The 21,310-nt window shown below is 50.9% G+C and overlaps 11 non-coding genes and 10 pseudogenes across 11 annotated transcripts; all 21 read right to left on the reverse strand.

Moving 5' to 3' along the window:
• Positions 1-107: 107 nt before the first annotated feature.
• LOC134577552 (5S ribosomal RNA) lies at positions 108-226 on the reverse strand. The gene has a single exon (XR_010086042.1). It is a non-coding gene; the product is annotated as a 5S ribosomal RNA (ribosomal RNA).
• Positions 227-1,005: 779 nt separating this feature from the next.
• Positions 1,006-1,124, reverse strand: LOC134578400 (5S ribosomal RNA; annotated as a pseudogene).
• Positions 1,125-2,163: 1,039 nt separating this feature from the next.
• Positions 2,164-2,282, reverse strand: LOC134577130 (5S ribosomal RNA). The gene has a single exon (XR_010085932.1). It is a non-coding gene; the product is annotated as a 5S ribosomal RNA (ribosomal RNA).
• Positions 2,283-3,053: 771 nt separating this feature from the next.
• LOC134578402 (5S ribosomal RNA) lies at positions 3,054-3,172 on the reverse strand (annotated as a pseudogene).
• Positions 3,173-4,196: 1,024 nt separating this feature from the next.
• Positions 4,197-4,315, reverse strand: LOC134577136 (5S ribosomal RNA). The gene has a single exon (XR_010085934.1). It is a non-coding gene; the product is annotated as a 5S ribosomal RNA (ribosomal RNA).
• A 787-nt stretch (positions 4,316-5,102) lies between these two features.
• LOC134578415 (5S ribosomal RNA) lies at positions 5,103-5,221 on the reverse strand (annotated as a pseudogene).
• A 1,028-nt stretch (positions 5,222-6,249) lies between these two features.
• On the reverse strand, positions 6,250-6,368 carry LOC134577142 (5S ribosomal RNA). The gene has a single exon (XR_010085935.1). It is a non-coding gene; the product is annotated as a 5S ribosomal RNA (ribosomal RNA).
• Positions 6,369-7,139: 771 nt separating this feature from the next.
• On the reverse strand, positions 7,140-7,258 carry LOC134578421 (5S ribosomal RNA; annotated as a pseudogene).
• Positions 7,259-8,290: 1,032 nt separating this feature from the next.
• On the reverse strand, positions 8,291-8,409 carry LOC134577146 (5S ribosomal RNA). Its single transcript, XR_010085936.1, has one exon. It is a non-coding gene; the product is annotated as a 5S ribosomal RNA (ribosomal RNA).
• Positions 8,410-9,180: 771 nt separating this feature from the next.
• On the reverse strand, positions 9,181-9,299 carry LOC134578429 (5S ribosomal RNA; annotated as a pseudogene).
• A 1,019-nt stretch (positions 9,300-10,318) lies between these two features.
• Positions 10,319-10,437, reverse strand: LOC134577159 (5S ribosomal RNA). The gene has a single exon (XR_010085939.1). It is a non-coding gene; the product is annotated as a 5S ribosomal RNA (ribosomal RNA).
• Positions 10,438-11,193: 756 nt separating this feature from the next.
• On the reverse strand, positions 11,194-11,312 carry LOC134578435 (5S ribosomal RNA; annotated as a pseudogene).
• Positions 11,313-12,351: 1,039 nt separating this feature from the next.
• On the reverse strand, positions 12,352-12,470 carry LOC134577166 (5S ribosomal RNA). Its single transcript, XR_010085940.1, has one exon. It is a non-coding gene; the product is annotated as a 5S ribosomal RNA (ribosomal RNA).
• Positions 12,471-13,241: 771 nt separating this feature from the next.
• LOC134578441 (5S ribosomal RNA) lies at positions 13,242-13,360 on the reverse strand (annotated as a pseudogene).
• A 1,019-nt stretch (positions 13,361-14,379) lies between these two features.
• On the reverse strand, positions 14,380-14,498 carry LOC134577173 (5S ribosomal RNA). Its single transcript, XR_010085941.1, has one exon. It is a non-coding gene; the product is annotated as a 5S ribosomal RNA (ribosomal RNA).
• A 779-nt stretch (positions 14,499-15,277) lies between these two features.
• Positions 15,278-15,396, reverse strand: LOC134578446 (5S ribosomal RNA; annotated as a pseudogene).
• Positions 15,397-16,432: 1,036 nt separating this feature from the next.
• Positions 16,433-16,551, reverse strand: LOC134577430 (5S ribosomal RNA). Its single transcript, XR_010086007.1, has one exon. It is a non-coding gene; the product is annotated as a 5S ribosomal RNA (ribosomal RNA).
• Positions 16,552-17,330: 779 nt separating this feature from the next.
• On the reverse strand, positions 17,331-17,449 carry LOC134578453 (5S ribosomal RNA; annotated as a pseudogene).
• A 1,027-nt stretch (positions 17,450-18,476) lies between these two features.
• On the reverse strand, positions 18,477-18,595 carry LOC134577179 (5S ribosomal RNA). The gene has a single exon (XR_010085942.1). It is a non-coding gene; the product is annotated as a 5S ribosomal RNA (ribosomal RNA).
• Positions 18,596-19,366: 771 nt separating this feature from the next.
• LOC134578457 (5S ribosomal RNA) lies at positions 19,367-19,485 on the reverse strand (annotated as a pseudogene).
• Positions 19,486-20,518: 1,033 nt separating this feature from the next.
• LOC134577187 (5S ribosomal RNA) lies at positions 20,519-20,637 on the reverse strand. The gene has a single exon (XR_010085943.1). It is a non-coding gene; the product is annotated as a 5S ribosomal RNA (ribosomal RNA).
• Positions 20,638-21,310: the final 673 nt, after the last annotated feature.

A 21,310-nucleotide genomic window follows, 5' to 3' on the forward strand; every position in this document is an offset into this window, starting at 1 on the left:
TGTGTTTTAAAAAAAAAAAAAAAAAAAAAAAGAAATCCTCCGAATGAGTGAATGTGAAATTGCATAGCGTAGATCGCCCCCTGCTGGTAGGAGATCGAAAAAGCAAAAGCCTACAACACCTGGTATTCCCAGGCGGTCTCCCATCCAAGTACTAACCAGGCCCGACCCTGCTTAGCTTCCGAGATCAGACGAGATCAGGCGTGTTTAGGGTGGTATGGCCGTAGGCAGAAACTAGGCTCCTTTAACCTCCTCTTATTCTGTTCTTCAACACCCAGGCACCTACCTCCCTCCCTCCCTCCCAGCTTCTTCATTTGCTGCTCTTGCAACTCACTGCTCAAAGGGCCCACTGACAAATGCGCTTGACGCCTACTTCTTACTTCTATCCCTACACTCCTAAGTGACCTCCTTCCTTTACACTGCGCAGCTGCTGGCACTTAGGCCTCTCCTAGATCTGCTCGGAAATGCAATCCTAACCTCTGTCTCAGAGAAAGCTGGTGAGACTGCGCCGTGACGCACTTCGAAGCAACAGCGCACTGCAATAACTCTTGCTTCAACCCAAAATTGGCACGTGGCGTCTGCCTAGGATCCTTGCTCCTTGATCCTCTCTCTGCTTCGGACTGACAAGCTGCTGTCTGTTGTCACAGGGGTTTGTTGGCAACACAGGGGATGGTAGCCCTTTGAAAACCAATTTGCTAAAGATAGGCCACAAGTGCTGCTTTGGAAACGTTGCTCCACTACTCGGCTGTGCACACCGCTTGGCTACTTTAGCCTACAGCTAGCAGCCGCCTTTTCATTCCAGCGCTTTGGGGTGTAGAGTGAACCAGGCCCACGCTGCTGACAAAACATGCCCCACGCTGCTGACAAAACATGCCCCTCGGTGCTGTTCGGGAGCCCAATCTTTCTGTCCCTCTCCTCTCCCTCTTCAGCAAAAGGGCACAAGACAGCAGGCCTCCACTGGCCATGCTCTGGGTCTGCGATGCAGTGAGAGCGCGAAAAGTGTTCGAATGCCTACAACACCTGGTATTCCGAGATGGTCTCCCATCACAGGTACTAACCAGGCCCAACCCTGCTTAGCTTCCGAGATCAGACGAGATCGGGCGCGCTAAGGGTGGTATGGCGTAGGCCACAGCAGGGCTTCCTTTACCTCCCCTTATCCTGCGCACAGGCTCCTTCCACCCGATGCCGCCTTTGTTGTTGCTGCTGCTGCTGCTGCTGCTAGTGCTGGTTGCTTTTGTTCACTGCTGGAGCATGTGTCTTTCAGCCCGCCCGGTCCTTCTTGCTCAGTCTGTAGTGGCAGCGGCCTTTTAGGCGCCCCCTTTTCTTTTTGCCTCTTTCCTGCAGGCCGAGCCTGGGTCTGCCAACTTGTAGCTTCCTAGGTCTTTTAGGGGGAAAGCAAGCGAAGCCCTGTTGCCTCCAGTACTGTTAGGAACCAGTCTTGTCGGCGCGCATTACGTAATGCGGGCTAAAAGTGCTTGGGGCCCGCTGCTTGATTGGGCACATACACTTGCAAGCATCGCCCTTCTTTTGGATTGCTCAGCTGCTGGCGCAAATACGTCTCCCGTCTGCCCTGCCTTGCGGTCCTAGCATGTGCTTTAGAGGCTGTGCTGGTCGTTACGTGGTGCCCCGGCACTGCGTAGTAGTGGAGTATAGAAAGCCTTGCTTATGGCTTGCACTTAAATGTCACTTCTGCCTGCCATCCTGCAATGTATGTGTGGATAGATGGAAGTGAAATATCTGTACATTTCTCTTTTTTTGTTTTTTAAATGCTGCTTTTCTCTTGGACCGCGTCATATCCTATCACCAACCGCATTGATTTAGTTTTTTGTTGTTGCTGTGACCGACACTTTACCACCGTAACACTGACTTGTGCTTGCCCACTTCTCTCTATCCTGTATCACTCAAAGACATTGTATTGTTGCCTCGTTACTCGTGTCCAGAAACACGAGAGAAGGAAAAAGAAAAAGAAAGCGAGAGAGAAAGAAAGAAAGAAAGAAAGAAAGAAAGAAAGAAAGAAAGAAAAAAACGCCACACTGAAACGTAAAGCCAGAAAAGAAATGTGTGTTTAAAAAAAAAAAAAAAAAAAAAAAGAAATCCTCCGAATGAGTGAATGTGAAATTGCATAGCGTAGATCGCCCCCTGCTGGTAGGAGATCGAAAAAGCAAAAGCCTACAACACCTGGTATTCCCAGGCGGTCTCCCATCCAAGTACTAACCAGGCCCGACCCTGCTTAGCTTCCGAGATCAGACGAGATCGGGCGTGTTCAGGGTGGTATGGCCGTAGGCAGAAACTAGGCTCCTTTAACCTCCTCTTATTCTGTTCTTCAACACCCAGGCACCTACCTCCCTCCCAGCTTCTTCATTTGCTGCTCTTGCAACTCACTGCTCAAAGGGCCCACTGACAAATGCGCTTGACGCCTACTTCTTACTTCTATCCCTACACTCCTAAGTGACCTCCTTCCTTTACACTGCGCAGCTGCTGGCACTTAGGCCTCTCCTAGATCTGCTCGGAAATGCAATCCTAACCTCTGTCTCAGAGAAAGCTGGTGAGACTGCGCCGTGACGCACTTCGAAGCAACAGCGCACTGCAATAACTCTTGCTTCAACCCAAAATTGGCACGTGGCGTCTGCCTAGGATCCTTGCTCCTTGATCCTCTCTCTGCTTCGGACTGACAAGCTGCTGTCTGTTGTCACAGGGGTTTGTTGGCAACACAGGGGATGGTAGCCCTTTGAAAACCAATTTGCTAAAGATAGGCCACAAGTGCTGCTTTGGAAACGTTGCTCCACTACTCGGCTGTGCACACCGCTTGGCTACTTTAGCCTACAGCTAGCAGCCGCCTTTTCATTCCAGCGCTTTGGGGTGTAGAGTGAACCAGGCCCACGCTGCTGACAAAACATGCCCCACGCTGCTGACAAAACATGCCCCTCGGTGCTGTTCGGGAGCCCAATCTTTCTGTCCCTCTCCTCTCCCTCTTCAGCAAAAGGGCACAAGACAGCAGGCCTCCACTGGCCATGCTCTGGGTCTGCGATGCAGTGAGAGCGCGAAAAGTGTTCGAATGCCTACAACACCTGGTATTCCGAGATGGTCTCCCATCACAGGTACTAACCAGGCCCAACCCTGCTTAGCTTCCGAGATCAGACGAGATCGGGCGCGCTAAGGGTGGTATGGCGTAGGCCACAGCAGGGCTTCATTTACCTCCCCTTATCCTGCGCACAGGCTCCTTCCACCCGATGCCGCCTTTGTTGTTGCTGCTGCTGCTGCTGCTAGTGCTGGTTGCTTTTGTTCACTGCTGGAGCATGTGTCTTTCAGCCCGCCCGGTCCTTCTTGCTCAGTCTGTAGTGGCAGCGGCCTTTTAGGCGCCCCCTTTTCTTTTTGCCTCTTTCCTGCAGGCCGAGCCTGGGTCTGCCAACTTGTAGCTTCCTAGGTCTTTTAGGGGGAAAGCAAGCGAAGCCCTGTTGCCTCCAGTACTGTTAGGAACCAGTCTTGTCGGCGCGCATTACGTAATGCGGGCTAAAAGTGCTTGGGGCCCGCTGCTTGATTGGGCACATACACTTGCAAGCATCGCCCTTCTTTTGGATTGCTCAGCTGCTGGCGCAAATACGTCTCCCGTCTGCCCTGCCTTGCGGTCCTAGCATGTGCTTTAGAGGCTGTGCTGGTCGTTACGTGGTGCCCCGGCACTGCGTAGTAGTGGAGTATAGAAAGCCTTGCTTATGGCTTGCACTTAAATGTCACTTCTGCCTGCCATCCTGCAATGTATGTGTGGATAGATGGAAGTGAAATATCTGTACATTTCTCTTTTTTTGTTTTTTAAATGCTGCTTTTCTCTTGGACCGCGTCATATCCTATCACCAACCGCATTGATTTAGTTTTTTGTTGTTGCTGTGACCGACACTTTACCACCGTAACACTGACTTGTGCTTGCCCACTTCTCTCTATCCTGTATCACTCAAAGACATTGTATTGTTGCCTCGTTACTCGTGTCCAGAAACACGAGAGAAGGAAAAAGAAAAAGAAAGCGAGAGAGAAAGAAAGAAAGAAAGAAAGAAAGAAAGAAAAAAACGCCACACTGAAACGTAAAGCCAGAAAAGAAATGTGTGTTTAAAAAAAAAAAAAAAAAAAAAAAGAAATCCTCCGAATGAGTGAATGTGAAATTGCATAGCGTAGATCGCCCCCTGCTGGTAGGAGATCGAAAAAGCAAAAGCCTACAACACCTGGTATTCCCAGGCGGTCTCCCATCCAAGTACTAACCAGGCCCGACCCTGCTTAGCTTCCGAGATCAGACGAGATCGGGCGTGTTCAGGGTGGTATGGCCGTAGGCAGAAACTAGGCTCCTTTAACCTCCTCTTATTCTGTTCTTCAACACCCAGGCACCTACCTCCCTCCCTCCCTCCCTCCCTCCCAGCTTCTTCATTTGCTGCTCTTGCATTTCACTGCTCAAAGGGCCCACTGACAAATGCGCTTGACGCCTACTTCTTACTTCTATCCCTACACTCCTAAGTGACCTCCTTCCTTTACACTGCGCAGCTGCTGGCACTTAGGCCTCTCCTAGATCTGCTCGGAAATGCAATCCTAACCTCTGTCTCAGAGAAAGCTGGTGAGACTGCGCCGTGACGCACTTCGAAGCAACAGCGCACTGCAATAACTCTTGCTTCAACCCAAAATTGGCACGTGGCGTCTGCCTAGGATCCTTGCTCCTTGATCCTCTCTCTGCTTCGGACTGACAAGCTGCTGTCTGTTGTCACAGGGGTTTGTTGGCAACACAGGGGATGGTAGCCCTTTGAAAACCAATTTGCTAAAGATAGGCCACAAGTGCTGCTTTGGAAACGTTGCTCCACTACTCGGCTGTGCACACCGCTTGGCTACTTTAGCCTACAGCTAGCAGCCGCCTTTTCATTCCAGCGCTTTGGGGTGTAGAGTGAACCAGGCCCACGCTGCTGACAAAACATGCCCCACGCTGCTGACAAAACATGCCCCTCGGTGCTGTTCGGGAGCCCAATCTTTCTGTCCCTCTCCTCTCCCTCTTCAGCAAAAGGGCACAAGACAGCAGGCCTCCACTGGCCATGCTCTGGGTCTGCGATGCAGTGAGAGCGCGAAAAGTGTTCGAATGCCTACAACACCTGGTATTCCGAGATGGTCTCCCATCACAGGTACTAACCAGGCCCAACCCTGCTTAGCTTCCGAGATCAGACGAGATCGGGCGCGCTAAGGGTGGTATGGCGTAGGCCACAGCAGGGCTTCCTTTACCTCCCCTTATCCTGCGCACAGGCTCCTTCCACCCGATGCCGCCTTTGTTGTTGCTGCTGCTGCTGCTGCTAGTGCTGGTTGCTTTTGTTCACTGCTGGAGCATGTGTCTTTCAGCCCGCCCGGTCCTTCTTGCTCAGTCTGTAGTGGCAGCGGCCTTTTAGGCGCCCCCTTTTCTTTTTGCCTCTTTCCTGCAGGCCGAGCCTGGGTCTGCCAACTTGTAGCTTCCTAGGTCTTTTAGGGGGAAAGCAAGCGAAGCCCTGTTGCCTCCAGTACTGTTAGGAACCAGTCTTGTCGGCGCGCATTACGTAATGCGGGCTAAAAGTGCTTGGGGCCCGCTGCTTGATTGGGCACATACACTTGCAAGCATCGCCCTTCTTTTGGATTGCTCAGCTGCTGGCGCAAATACGTCTCCCGTCTGCCCTGCCTTGCGGTCCTAGCATGTGCTTTAGAGGCTGTGCTGGTCGTTACGTGGTGCCCCGGCACTGCGTAGTAGTGGAGTATAGAAAGCCTTGCTTATGGCTTGCACTTAAATGTCACTTCTGCCTGCCATCCTGCAATGTATGTGTGGATAGATGGAAGTGAAATATCTGTACATTTCTCTTTTTTTGTTTTTTAAATGCTGCTTTTCTCTTGGACCGCGTCATATCCTATCACCAACCGCATTGATTTAGTTTTTTGTTGTTGCTGTGACCGACACTTTACCACCGTAACACTGACTTGTGCTTGCCCACTTCTCTCTATCCTGTATCACTCAAAGACATTGTATTGTTGCCTCGTTACTCGTGTCCAGAAACACGAGAGAAGGAAAAAGAAAAAGAAAGCGAGAGAGAAAGAAAGAAAGAAAGAAAGAAAGAAAGAAAGAAAAAAACGCCACACTGAAACGTAAAGCCAGAAAAGAAATGTGTGTTTAAAAAAAAAAAAATAAAAAAAAAGAAATCCTCCGAATGAGTGAATGTGAAATTGCATAGCGTAGATCGCCCCCTGCTGGTAGGAGATCGAAAAAGCAAAAGCCTACAACACCTGGTATTCCCAGGCGGTCTCCCATCCAAGTACTAACCAGGCCCGACCCTGCTTAGCTTCCGAGATCAGACGAGATCGGGCGTGTTCAGGGTGGTATGGCCGTAGGCAGAAACTAGGCTCCTTTAACCTCCTCTTATTCTGTTCTTCAACACCCAGGCACCTACCTCCCTCCCAGCTTCTTCATTTGCTGCTCTTGCAACTCACTGCTCAAAGGGCCCACTGACAAATGCGCTTGACGCCTACTTCTTACTTCTATCCCTACACTCCTAAGTGACCTCCTTCCTTTACACTGCGCAGCTGCTGGCACTTAGGCCTCTCCTAGATCTGCTCGGAAATGCAATCCTAACCTCTGTCTCAGAGAAAGCTGGTGAGACTGCGCCGTGACGCACTTCGAAGCAACAGCGCACTGCAATAACTCTTGCTTCAACCCAAAATTGGCACGTGGCGTCTGCCTAGGATCCTTGCTCCTTGATCCTCTCTCTGCTTCGGACTGACAAGCTGCTGTCTGTTGTCACAGGGGTTTGTTGGCAACACAGGGGATGGTAGCCCTTTGAAAACCAATTTGCTAAAGATAGGCCACAAGTGCTGCTTTGGAAACGTTGCTCCACTACTCGGCTGTGCACACCGCTTGGCTACTTTAGCCTACAGCTAGCAGCCGCCTTTTCATTCCAGCGCTTTGGGGTGTAGAGTGAACCAGGCCCACGCTGCTGACAAAACATGCCCCACGCTGCTGACAAAACATGCCCCTCGGTGCTGTTCGGGAGCCCAATCTTTCTGTCCCTCTCCTCTCCCTCTTCAGCAAAAGGGCACAAGACAGCAGGCCTCCACTGGCCATGCTCTGGGTCTGCGATGCAGTGAGAGCGCGAAAAGTGTTCGAATGCCTACAACACCTGGTATTCCGAGATGGTCTCCCATCACAGGTACTAACCAGGCCCAACCCTGCTTAGCTTCCGAGATCAGACGAGATCGGGCGCGCTAAGGGTGGTATGGCGTAGGCCACAGCAGGGCTTCCTTTACCTCCCCTTATCCTGCGCACAGGCTCCTTCCACCCGATGCCGCCTTTGTTGTTGCTGCTGCTGCTGCTGCTAGTGCTGGTTGCTTTTGTTCACTGCTGGAGCATGTGTCTTTCAGCCCGCCCGGTCCTTCTTGCTCAGTCTGTAGTGGCAGCGGCCTTTTAGGCGCCCCCTTTTCTTTTTGCCTCTTTCCTGCAGGCCGAGCCTGGGTCTGCCAACTTGTAGCTTCCTAGGTCTTTTAGGGGGAAAGCAAGCGAAGCCCTGTTGCCTCCAGTACTGTTAGGAACCAGTCTTGTCGGCGCGCATTACGTAATGCGGGCTAAAAGTGCTTGGGGCCCGCTGCTTGATTGGGCACATACACTTGCAAGCATCGCCCTTCTTTTGGATTGCTCAGCTGCTGGCGCAAATACGTCTCCCGTCTGCCCTGCCTTGCGGTCCTAGCATGTGCTTTAGAGGCTGTGCTGGTCGTTACGTGGTGCCCCGGCACTGCGTAGTAGTGGAGTATAGAAAGCCTTGCTTATGGCTTGCACTTAAATGTCACTTCTGCCTGCCATCCTGCAATGTATGTGTGGATAGATGGAAGTGAAATATCTGTACATTTCTCTTTTTTTGTTTTTTAAATGCTGCTTTTCTCTTGGACCGCGTCATATCCTATCACCAACCGCATTGATTTAGTTTTTTGTTGTTGCTGTGACCGACACTTTACCACCGTAACACTGACTTGTGCTTGCCCACTTCTCTCTATCCTGTATCACTCAAAGACATTGTATTGTTGCCTCGTTACTCGTGTCCAGAAACACGAGAGAAGGAAAAAGAAAAAGAAAGCGAGAGAGAAAGAAAGAAAGAAAGAAAGAAAGAAAGAAAGAAAGAAAAAAACGCCACACTGAAACGTAAAGCCAGAAAAGAAATGTGTGTTTAAAAAAAAAAAAAAAAAAAAAAAGAAATCCTCCGAATGAGTGAATGTGAAATTGCATAGCGTAGATCGCCCCCTGCTGGTAGGAGATCGAAAAAGCAAAAGCCTACAACACCTGGTATTCCCAGGCGGTCTCCCATCCAAGTACTAACCAGGCCCGACCCTGCTTAGCTTCCGAGATCAGACGAGATCGGGCGTGTTCAGGGTGGTATGGCCGTAGGCAGAAACTAGGCTCCTTTAACCTCCTCTTATTCTGTTCTTCAACACCCAGGCACCTACCTCCCTCCCAGCTTCTTCATTTGCTGCTCTTGCAACTCACTGCTCAAAGGGCCCACTGACAAATGCGCTTGACGCCTACTTCTTACTTCTATCCCTACACTCCTAAGTGACCTCCTTCCTTTACACTGCGCAGCTGCTGGCACTTAGGCCTCTCCTAGATCTGCTCGGAAATGCAATCCTAACCTCTGTCTCAGAGAAAGCTGGTGAGACTGCGCCGTGACGCACTTCGAAGCAACAGCGCACTGCAATAACTCTTGCTTCAACCCAAAATTGGCACGTGGCGTCTGCCTAGGATCCTTGCTCCTTGATCCTCTCTCTGCTTCGGACTGACAAGCTGCTGTCTGTTGTCACAGGGGTTTGTTGGCAACACAGGGGATGGTAGCCCTTTGAAAACCAATTTGCTAAAGATAGGCCACAAGTGCTGCTTTGGAAACGTTGCTCCACTACTCGGCTGTGCACACCGCTTGGCTACTTTAGCCTACAGCTAGCAGCCGCCTTTTCATTCCAGCGCTTTGGGGTGTAGAGTGAACCAGGCCCACGCTGCTGACAAAACATGCCCCACGCTGCTGACAAAACATGCCCCTCGGTGCTGTTCGGGAGCCCAATCTTTCTGTCCCTCTCCTCTCCCTCTTCAGCAAAAGGGCACAAGACAGCAGGCCTCCACTGGCCATGCTCTGGGTCTGCGATGCAGTGAGAGCGCGAAAAGTGTTCGAATGCCTACAACACCTGGTATTCCGAGATGGTCTCCCATCACAGGTACTAACCAGGCCCAACCCTGCTTAGCTTCCGAGATCAGACGAGATCGGGCGCGCTAAGGGTGGTATGGCGTAGGCCACAGCAGGGCTTCCTTTACCTCCCCTTATCCTGCGCACAGGCTCCTTCCACCCGATGCCGCCTTTGTTGTTGCTGCTGCTGCTGCTGCTAGTGCTGGTTGCTTTTGTTCACTGCTGGAGCATGTGTCTTTCAGCCCGCCCGGTCCTTCTTGCTCAGTCTGTAGTGGCAGCGGCCTTTTAGGCGCCCCCTTTTCTTTTTGCCTCTTTCCTGCAGGCCGAGCCTGGGTCTGCCAACTTGTAGCTTCCTAGGTCTTTTAGGGGGAAAGCAAGCGAAGCCCTGTTGCCTCCAGTACTGTTAGGAACCAGTCTTGTCGGCGCGCATTACGTAATGCGGGCTAAAAGTGCTTGGGGCCCGCTGCTTGATTGGGCACATACACTTGCAAGCATCGCCCTTCTTTTGGATTGCTCAGCTGCTGGCGCAAATACGTCTCCCGTCTGCCCTGCCTTGCGGTCCTAGCATGTGCTTTAGAGGCTGTGCTGGTCGTTACGTGGTGCCCCGGCACTGCGTAGTAGTGGAGTATAGAAAGCCTTGCTTATGGCTTGCACTTAAATGTCACTTCTGCCTGCCATCCTGCAATGTATGTGTGGATAGATGGAAGTGAAATATCTGTACATTTCTCTTTTTTTGTTTTTTAAATGCTGCTTTTCTCTTGGACCGCGTCATATCCTATCACCAACCGCATTGATTTAGTTTTTTGTTGTTGCTGTGACCGACACTTTACCACCGTAACACTGACTTGTGCTTGCCCACTTCTCTCTATCCTGTATCACTCAAAGACATTGTATTGTTGCCTCGTTACTCGTGTCCAGAAACACGAGAGAAGGAAAAAGAAAAAGAAAGCGAGAGAGAAAGAAAGAAAGAAAGAAAGAAAGAAAAAAACGCCACACTGAAACGTAAAGCCAGAAAAGAAATGTGTTTAAAAAAAAAAAAAAAAAAAAAAAAGAAATCCTCCGAATGAGTGAATGTGAAATTGCATAGCGTAGATCGCCCCCTGCTGGTAGGAGATCGAAAAAGCAAAAGCCTACAACACCTGGTATTCCCAGGCGGTCTCCCATCCAAGTACTAACCAGGCCCGACCCTGCTTAGCTTCCGAGATCAGACGAGATCGGGCGTGTTCAGGGTGGTATGGCCGTAGGCAGAAACTAGGCTCCTTTAACCTCCTCTTATTCTGTTCTTCAACACCCAGGCACCTACCTCCCTCCCTCCCTCCCAGCTTCTTCATTTGCTGCTCTTGCAACTCACTGCTCAAAGGGCCCACTGACAAATGCGCTTGACGCCTACTTCTTACTTCTATCCCTACACTCCTAAGTGACCTCCTTCCTTTACACTGCGCAGCTGCTGGCACTTAGGCCTCTCCTAGATCTGCTCGGAAATGCAATCCTAACCTCTGTCTCAGAGAAAGCTGGTGAGACTGCGCCGTGACGCACTTCGAAGCAACAGCGCACTGCAATAACTCTTGCTTCAACCCAAAATTGGCACGTGGCGTCTGCCTAGGATCCTTGCTCCTTGATCCTCTCTCCGCTTCGGACTGACAAGCTGCTGTCTGTTGTCACAGGGGTTTGTTGGCAACACAGGGGATGGTAGCCCTTTGAAAACCAATTTGCTAAAGATAGGCCACAAGTGCTGCTTTGGAAACGTTGCTCCACTACTCGGCTGTGCACACCGCTTGGCTACTTTAGCCTACAGCTAACAGCGGCCTTTTCATTCCAGCGCTTTGGGGTGTAGAGTGAACCAGGCCCACGCTGCTGACAAAACATGCCCCTCGGTGCTGTTCGGGAGCCCAATCTTTCTGTCCCTCTCCTCTCCCTCTTCAGCAAAAGGGCACAAGACAGCAGGCCTCCACTGGCCATGCTCTGGGTCTGCGATGCAGTGAGAGCGCGAAAAGTGTTTGAATGCCTACAACACCTGGTATTCCGAGATGGTCTCCCATCACAGGTACTAACCAGGCCCAACCCTGCTTAGCTTCCGAGATCAGACGAGATCGGGCGCGCTAAGGGTGGTATGGCGTAGGCCACAGCAGGGCTTCCTTTACCTCCCCTTATCCTGCGCACAGGCTCCTTCCACCCGATGCCGCCTTTGTTGTTGCTGCTGCTGCTGCTGCTGCTAGTGCTGGTTGCTTTTGTTCACTGCTGGAGCATGTGTCTTTCAGCCCGCCCGGTCCTTCTTGCTCAGTCTGTAGTGGCAGCGGCCTTTTAGGCGCCCCCTTTTCTTTTTGCCTCTTTCCTGCAGGCCGAGCCTGGGTCTGCCAACTTGTAGCTTCCTAGGTCTTTTAGGGGGAAAGCAAGCGAAGCCCTGTTGCCTCCAGTACTGTTAGGAACCAGTCTTGTCGGCGCGCATTACGTAATGCGGGCTAAAAGTGCTTGGGGCCCGCTGCTTGATTGGGCACATACACTTGCAAGCATCGCCCTTCTTTTGGATTGCTCAGCTGCTGGCGCAAATACGTCTCCCGTCTGCCCTGCCTTGCGGTCCTAGCATGTGCTTTAGAGGCTGTGCTGGTCGTTACGTGGTGCCCCGGCACTGCGTAGTAGTGGAGTATAGAAAGCCTTGCTTATGGCTTGCACTTAAATGTCACTTCTGCCTGCCATCCTGCAATGTATGTGTGGATAGATGGAAGTGAAATATCTGTACATTTCTCTTTTTTTGTTTTTTAAATGCTGCTTTTCTCTTGGACCGCGTCATATCCTATCACCAACCGCATTGATTTAGTTTTTTGTTGTTGCTGTGACCGACACTTTACCACCGTAACACTGACTTGTGCTTGCCCACTTCTCTCTATCCTGTATCACTCAAAGACATTGTATTGTTGCCTCGTTACTCGTGTCCAGAAACACGAGAGAAGGAAAAAGAAAAAGAAAGCGAGAGAGAAAGAAAGAAAGAAAGAAAGAAAGAAAGAAAGAAAGAAAGAAAAAAACGCCACACTGAAACGTAAAGCCAGAAAAGAAATGTGTGTTTAAAAAAAAAAAAAAAAAAAAAAAGAAATCCTCCGAATGAGTGAATGTGAAATTGCATAGCGTAGATCGCCCCCTGCTGGTAGGAGATCGAAAAAGCAAAAGCCTACAACACCTGGTATTCCCAGGCGGTCTCCCATCCAAGTACTAACCAGGCCCGACCCTGCTTAGCTTCCGAGATCAGACGAGATCGGGCGTGTTCAGGGTGGTATGGCCGTAGGCAGAAACTAGGCTCCTTTAACCTCCTCTTATTCTGTTCTTCAACACCCAGGCACCTACCTCCCTCCCAGCTTCTTCATTTGCTGCTCTTGCAACTCACTGCTCAAAGGGCCCACTGACAAATGCGCTTGACGCCTACTTCTTACTTCTATCCCTACACTCCTAAGTGACCTCCTTCCTTTACACTGCGCAGCTGCTGGCACTTAGGCCTCTCCTAGATCTGCTCGGAAATGCAATCCTAACCTCTGTCTCAGAGAAAGCTGGTGAGACTGCGCCGTGACGCACTTCGAAGCAACAGCGCACTGCAATAACTCTTGCTTCAACCCAAAATTGGCACGTGGCGTCTGCCTAGGATCCTTGCTCCTTGATCCTCTCTCTGCTTCGGACTGACAAGCTGCTGTCTGTTGTCACAGGGGTTTGTTGGCAACACAGGGGATGGTAGCCCTTTGAAAACCAATTTGCTAAAGATAGGCCACAAGTGCTGCTTTGGAAACGTTGCTCCACTACTCGGCTGTGCACACCGCTTGGCTACTTTAGCCTACAGCTAGCAGCCGCCTTTTCATTCCAGCGCTTTGGGGTGTAGAGTGAACCAGGCCCACGCTGCTGACAAAACATGCCCCACGCTGCTGACAAAACATGCCCCTCGGTGCTGTTCGGGAGCCCAATCTTTCTGTCCCTCTCCTCTCCCTCTTCAGCAAAAGGGCACAAGACAGCAGGCCTCCACTGGCCATGCTCTGGGTCTGCGATGCAGTGAGAGCGCGAAAAGTGTTCGAATGCCTACAACACCTGGTATTCCGAGATGGTCTCCCATCACAGGTACTAACCAGGCCCAACCCTGCTTAGCTTCCGAGATCAGACGAGATCGGGCGCGCTAAGGGTGGTATGGCGTAGGCCACAGCAGGGCTTCATTTACCTCCCCTTATCCTGCGCACAGGCTCCTTCCACCCGATGCCGCCTTTGTTGTTGCTGCTGCTGCTGCTGCTAGTGCTGGTTGCTTTTGTTCACTGCTGGAGCATGTGTCTTTCAGCCCGCCCGGTCCTTCTTGCTCAGTCTGTAGTGGCAGCGGCCTTTTAGGCGCCCCCTTTTCTTTTTGCCTCTTTCCTGCAGGCCGAGCCTGGGTCTGCCAACTTGTAGCTTCCTAGGTCTTTTAGGGGGAAAGCAAGCGAAGCCCTGTTGCCTCCAGTACTGTTAGGAACCAGTCTTGTCGGCGCGCATTACGTAATGCGGGCTAAAAGTGCTTGGGGCCCGCTGCTTGATTGGGCACATACACTTGCAAGCATCGCCCTTCTTTTGGATTGCTCAGCTGCTGGCGCAAATACGTCTCCCGTCTGCCCTGCCTTGCGGTCCTAGCATGTGCTTTAGAGGCTGTGCTGGTCGTTACGTGGTGCCCCGGCACTGCGTAGTAGTGGAGTATAGAAAGCCTTGCTTATGGCTTGCACTTAAATGTCACTTCTGCCTGCCATCCTGCAATGTATGTGTGGATAGATGGAAGTGAAATATCTGTACATTTCTCTTTTTTTGTTTTTTAAATGCTGCTTTTCTCTTGGACCGCGTCATATCCTATCACCAACCGCATTGATTTAGTTTTTTGTTGTTGCTGTGACCGACACTTTACCACCGTAACACTGACTTGTGCTTGCCCACTTCTCTCTATCCTGTATCACTCAAAGACATTGTATTGTTGCCTCGTTACTCGTGTCCAGAAACACGAGAGAAGGAAAAAGAAAAAGAAAGCGAGAGAGAAAGAAAGAAAGAAAGAAAGAAAGAAAAAAACGCCACACTGAAACGTAAAGCCAGAAAAGAAATGTGTTTAAAAAAAAAAAAAAAAAAAAAAAAGAAATCCTCCGAATGAGTGAATGTGAAATTGCATAGCGTAGATCGCCCCCTGCTGGTAGGAGATCGAAAAAGCAAAAGCCTACAACACCTGGTATTCCCAGGCGGTCTCCCATCCAAGTACTAACCAGGCCCGACCCTGCTTAGCTTCCGAGATCAGACGAGATCGGGCGTGTTCAGGGTGGTATGGCCGTAGGCAGAAACTAGGCTCCTTTAACCTCCTCTTATTCTGTTCTTCAACACCCAGGCACCTACCTCCCTCCCTCCCTCCCAGCTTCTTCATTTGCTGCTCTTGCAACTCACTGCTCAAAGGGCCCACTGACAAATGCGCTTGACGCCTACTTCTTACTTCTATCCCTACACTCCTAAGTGACCTCCTTCCTTTACACTGCGCAGCTGCTGGCACTTAGGCCTCTCCTAGATCTGCTCGGAAATGCAATCCTAACCTCTGTCTCAGAGAAAGCTGGTGAGACTGCGCCGTGACGCACTTCGAAGCAACAGCGCACTGCAATAACTCTTGCTTCAACCCAAAATTGGCACGTGGCGTCTGCCTAGGATCCTTGCTCCTTGATCCTCTCTCCGCTTCGGACTGACAAGCTGCTGTCTGTTGTCACAGGGGTTTGTTGGCAACACAGGGGATGGTAGCCCTTTGAAAACCAATTTGCTAAAGATAGGCCACAAGTGCTGCTTTGGAAACGTTGCTCCACTACTCGGCTGTGCACACCGCTTGGCTACTTTAGCCTACAGCTAACAGCGGCCTTTTCATTCCAGCGCTTTGGGGTGTAGAGTGAACCAGGCCCACGCTGCTGACAAAACATGCCCCACGCTGCTGACAAAACATGCCCCTCGGTGCTGTTCGGGAGCCCAATCTTTCTGTCCCTCTCCTCTCCCTCTTCAGCAAAAGGGCACAAGACAGCAGGCCTCCACTGGCCATGCTCTGGGTCTGCGATGCAGTGAGAGCGCGAAAAGTGTTTGAATGCCTACAACACCTGGTATTCCGAGATGGTCTCCCATCACAGGTACTAACCAGGCCCAACCCTGCTTAGCTTCCGAGATCAGACGAGATCGGGCGCGCTAAGGGTGGTATGGCGTAGGCCACAGCAGGGCTTCCTTTACCTCCCCTTATCCTGCGCACAGGCTCCTTCCACCCGATGCCGCCTTTGTTGTTGCTGCTGCTGCTGCTGCTAGTGCTGGTTGCTTTTGTTCACTGCTGGAGCATGTGTCTTTCAGCCCGCCCGGTCCTTCTTGCTCAGTCTGTAGTGGCAGCGGCCTTTTAGGCGCCCCCTTTTCTTTTTGCCTCTTTCCTGCAGGCCGAGCCTGGGTCTGCCAACTTGTAGCTTCCTAGGTCTTTTAGGGGGAAAGCAAGCGAAGCCCTGTTGCCTCCAGTACTGTTAGGAACCAGTCTTGTCGGCGCGCATTACGTAATGCGGGCTAAAAGTGCTTGGGGCCCGCTGCTTGATTGGGCACATACACTTGCAAGCATCGCCCTTCTTTTGGATTGCTCAGCTGCTGGCGCAAATACCTCTCCCGTCTGCCCTGCCTTGCGGTCCTAGCATGTGCTTTAGAGGCTGTGCTGGTCGTTACGTGGTGCCCCGGCACTGCGTAGTAGTGGAGTATAGAAAGCCTTGCTTATGGCTTGCACTTAAATGTCACTTCTGCCTGCCATCCTGCAATGTATGTGTGGATAGATGGAAGTGAAATATCTGTACATTTCTCTTTTTTGTTTTTTAAATGCTGCTTTTCTCTTGGACCGCGTCATATCCTATCACCAACCGCATTGATTTAGTTTTTTGTTGTTGCTGTGACCGACACTTTACCACCGTAACACTGACTTGTGCTTGCCCACTTCTCTCTATCCTGTATCACTCAAAGACATTGTATTGTTGCCTCGTTACTCGTGTCCAGAAACACGAGAGAAGGAAAAAGAAAAAGAAAGCGAGAGAGAAAGAAAGAAAGAAAGAAAGAAAGAAAGAAAGAAAGAAAGAAAAAAACGCCACACTGAAACGTAAAGCCAGAAAAGAAATGTGTGTTTTAAAAAAAAAAAAAAAAAAAAAAAGAAATCCTCCGAATGAGTGAATGTGAAATTGCATAGCGTAGATCGCCCCCTGCTGGTAGGAGATCGAAAAAGCAAAAGCCTACAACACCTGGTATTCCCAGGCGGTCTCCCATCCAAGTACTAACCAGGCCCGACCCTGCTTAGCTTCCGAGATCAGACGAGATCAGGCGTGTTCAGGGTGGTATGGCCGTAGGCAGAAACTAGGCTCCTTTAACCTCCTCTTATTCTGTTCTTCAACACCCAGGCACCTACCTCCCTCCCTCCCTCCCAGCTTCTTCATTTGCTGCTCTTGCAACTCACTGCTCAAAGGGCCCACTGACAAATGCGCTTGACGCCTACTTCTTACTTCTATCCCTACACTCCTAAGTGACCTCCTTCCTTTACACTGCGCAGCTGCTGGCACTTAGGCCTCTCCTAGATCTGCTCGGAAATGCAATCCTAACCTCTGTCTCAGAGAAAGCTGGTGAGACTGCGCCGTGACGCACTTCGAAGCAACAGCGCACTGCAATAACTCTTGCTTCAACTCAAAATTGGCACGTGGCGTCTGCCTAGGATCCTTGCTCCTTGATCCTCTCTCTGCTTCGGACTGACAAGCTGCTGTCTGTTGTCACAGGGGTTTGTTGGCAACACAGGGGATGGTAGCCCTTTGAAAACCAATTTGCTAAAGATAGGCCACAAGTGCTGCTTTGGAAACGTTGCTCCACTACTCGGCTGTGCACACCGCTTGGCTACTTTAGCCTACAGCTAGCAGCGGCCTTTTCATTCCAGCGCTTTGGGGTGTAGAGTGAACCAGGCCCACGCTGCTGACAAAACATGCCCCACGCTGCTGACAAAACATGCCCCTCGGTGCTGTTCGGGAGCCCAATCTTTCTGTCCCTCTCCTCTCCCTCTTCAGCAAAAGGGCACAAGACAGCAGGCCTCCACTGGCCATGCTCTGGGTCTGCGATGCAGTGAGAGCGCGAAAAGTGTTCGAATGCCTACAACACCTGGTATTCCGAGATGGTCTCCCATCACAGGTACTAACCAGGCCCAACCCTGCTTAGCTTCCGAGATCAGACGAGATCGGGCGCGCTAAGGGTGGTATGGCGTAGGCCACAGCAGGGCTTCCTTTACCTCCCCTTATCCTGCGCACAGGCTCCTTCCACCCGATGCCGCCTTTGTTGTTGCTGCTGCTGCTGCTGCTGCTAGTGCTGGTTGCTTTTGTTCACTGCTGGAGCATGTGTCTTTCAGCCCGCCCGGTCCTTCTTGCTCAGTCTGTAGTGGCAGCGGCCTTTTAGGCGCCCCCTTTTCTTTTTGCCTCTTTCCTGCAGGCCGAGCCTGGGTCTGCCAACTTGTAGCTTCCTAGGTCTTTTAGGGGGAAAGCAAGCGAAGCCCTGTTGCCTCCAGTACTGTTAGGAACCAGTCTTGTCGGCGCGCATTACGTAATGCGGGCTAAAAGTGCTTGGGGCCCGCTGCTTGATTGGGCACATACACTTGCAAGCATCGCCCTTCTTTTGGATTGCTCAGCTGCTGGCGCAAATACGTCTCCCGTCTGCCCTGCCTTGCGGTCCTAGCATGTGCTTTAGAGGCTGTGCTGGTCGTTACGTGGTGCCCCGGCACTGCGTAGTAGTGGAGTATAGAAAGCCTTGCTTATGGCTTGCACTTAAATGTCACTTCTGCCTGCCATCCTGCAATGTATGTGTGGATAGATGGAAGTGAAATATCTGTACATTTCTCTTTTTTTGTTTTTTAAATGCTGCTTTTCTCTTGGACCGCGTCATATCCTATCACCAACCGCATTGATTTAGTTTTTTGTTGTTGCTGTGACCGACACTTTACCACCGTAACACTGACTTGTGCTTGCCCACTTCTCTCTATCCTGTATCACTCAAAGACATTGTATTGTTGCCTCGTTACTCGTGTCCAGAAACACGAGAGAAGGAAAAAGAAAAAGAAAGCGAGAGAGAAAGAAAGAAAGAAAGAAAGAAAGAAAGAAAAAAACGCCACACTGAAACGTAAAGCCAGAAAAGAAATGTGTGTTTAAAAAAAAAAAAAAAAAAAAAAAGAAATCCTCCGAATGAGTGAATGTGAAATTGCATAGCGTAGATCGCCCCCTGCTGGTAGGAGATCGAAAAAGCAAAAGCCTACAACACCTGGTATTCCCAGGCGGTCTCCCATCCAAGTACTAACCAGGCCCGACCCTGCTTAGCTTCCGAGATCAGACGAGATCGGGCGTGTTCAGGGTGGTATGGCCGTAGGCAGAAACTAGGCTCCTTTAACCTCCTCTTATTCTGTTCTTCAACACCCAGGCACCTACCTCCCTCCCAGCTTCTTCATTTGCTGCTCTTGCAACTCACTGCTCAAAGGGCCCACTGACAAATGCGCTTGACGCCTACTTCTTACTTCTATCCCTACACTCCTAAGTGACCTCCTTCCTTTACACTGCGCAGCTGCTGGCACTTAGGCCTCTCCTAGATCTGCTCGGAAATGCAATCCTAACCTCTGTCTCAGAGAAAGCTGGTGAGACTGCGCCGTGACGCACTTCGAAGCAACAGCGCACTGCAATAACTCTTGCTTCAACCCAAAATTGGCACGTGGCGTCTGCCTAGGATCCTTGCTCCTTGATCCTCTCTCTGCTTCGGACTGACAAGCTGCTGTCTGTTGTCACAGGGGTTTGTTGGCAACACAGGGGATGGTAGCCCTTTGAAAACCAATTTGCTAAAGATAGGCCACAAGTGCTGCTTTGGAAACGTTGCTCCACTACTCGGCTGTGCACACCGCTTGGCTACTTTAGCCTACAGCTAGCAGCCGCCTTTTCATTCCAGCGCTTTGGGGTGTAGAGTGAACCAGGCCCACGCTGCTGACAAAACATGCCCCACGCTGCTGACAAAACATGCCCCTCGGTGCTGTTCGGGAGCCCAATCTTTCTGTCCCTCTCCTCTCCCTCTTCAGCAAATGGGCACAAGACAGCAGGCCTCCACTGGCCATGCTCTGGGTCTGCGATGCAGTGAGAGCGCGAAAAGTGTTCGAATGCCTACAACACCTGGTATTCCGAGATGGTCTCCCATCACAGGTACTAACCAGGCCCAACCCTGCTTAGCTTCCGAGATCAGACGAGATCGGGCGCGCTAAGGGTGGTATGGCGTAGGCCACAGCAGGGCTTCCTTTACCTCCCCTTATCCTGCGCACAGGCTCCTTCCACCCGATGCCGCCTTTGTTGTTGCTGCTGCTGCTGCTGCTAGTGCTGGTTGCTTTTGTTCACTGCTGGAGCATGTGTCTTTCAGCCCGCCCGGTCCTTCTTGCTCAGTCTGTAGTGGCAGCGGCCTTTTAGGCGCCCCCTTTTCTTTTTGCCTCTTTCCTGCAGGCCGAGCCTGGGTCTGCCAACTTGTAGCTTCCTAGGTCTTTTAGGGGGAAAGCAAGCGAAGCCCTGTTGCCTCCAGTACTGTTAGGAACCAGTCTTGTCGGCGCGCATTACGTAATGCGGGCTAAAAGTGCTTGGGGCCCGCTGCTTGATTGGGCACATACACTTGCAAGCATCGCCCTTCTTTTGGATTGCTCAGCTGCTGGCGCAAATACGTCTCCCGTCTGCCCTGCCTTGCGGTCCTAGCATGTGCTTTAGAGGCTGTGCTGGTCGTTACGTGGTGCCCCGGCACTGCGTAGTAGTGGAGTATAGAAAGCCTTGCTTATGGCTTGCACTTAAATGTCACTTCTGCCTGCCATCCTGCAATGTATGTGTGGATAGATGGAAGTGAAATATCTGTACATTTCTCTTTTTTTGTTTTTTAAATGCTGCTTTTCTCTTGGACCGCGTCATATCCTATCACCAACCGCATTGATTTAGTTTTTTGTTGTTGCTGTGACCGACACTTTACCACCGTAACACTGACTTGTGCTTGCCCACTTCTCTCTATCCTGTATCACTCAAAGACATTGTATTGTTGCCTCGTTACTCGTGTCCAGAAACACGAGAGAAGGAAAAAGAAAAAGAAAGCGAGAGAGAAAGAAAGAAAGAAAGAAAGAAAGAAAGAAAGAAAAAAACGCCACACTGAAACGTAAAGCCAGAAAAGAAATGTGTGTTTAAAAAAAAAAAAAAAAAAAAAAAAAAAAGAAATCCTCCGAATGAGTGAATGTGAAATTGCATAGCGTAGATCGCCCCCTGCTGGTAGGAGATCGAAAAAGCAAAAGCCTACAACACCTGGTATTCCCAGGCGGTCTCCCATCCAAGTACTAACCAGGCCCGACCCTGCTTAGCTTCCGAGATCAGACGAGATCGGGCGTGTTCAGGGTGGTATGGCCGTAGGCAGAAACTAGGCTCCTTTAACCTCCTCTTATTCTGTTCTTCAACACCCAGGCACCTACCTCCCTCCCTCCCTCCCAGCTTCTTCATTTGCTGCTCTTGCAACTCACTGCTCAAAGGGCCCACTGACAAATGCGCTTGACGCCTACTTCTTACTTCTATCCCTACACTCCTAAGTGACCTCCTTCCTTTACACTGCGCAGCTGCTGGCACTTAGGCCTCTCCTAGATCTGCTCGGAAATGCAATCCTAACCTCTGTCTCAGAGAAAGCTGGTGAGACTGCGCCGTGACGCACTTCGAAGCAACAGCGCACTGCAATAACTCTTGCTTCAACCCAAAATTGGCACGTGGCGTCTGCCTAGGATCCTTGCTCCTTGATCCTCTCTCCGCTTCGGACTGACAAGCTGCTGTCTGTTGTCACAGGGGTTTGTTGGCAACACAGGGGATGGTAGCCCTTTGAAAACCAATTTGCTAAAGATAGGCCACAAGTGCTGCTTTGGAAACGTTGCTCCACTACTCGGCTGTGCACACCGCTTGGCTACTTTAGCCTACAGCTAGCAGCGGCCTTTTCATTCCAGCGCTTTGGGGTGTAGAGTGAACCAGGCCCACGCTGCTGACAAAACATGCCCCACGCTGCTGACAAAACATGCCCCTCGGTGCTGTTCGGGAGCCCAATCT

The sequence above is a fragment of the Pelobates fuscus genome, chromosome 1 (assembly GCF_036172605.1).
Source record: "Pelobates fuscus isolate aPelFus1 chromosome 1, aPelFus1.pri, whole genome shotgun sequence".
In the NCBI taxonomy this organism is placed as follows: domain Eukaryota; kingdom Metazoa; phylum Chordata; class Amphibia; order Anura; family Pelobatidae; genus Pelobates; species Pelobates fuscus.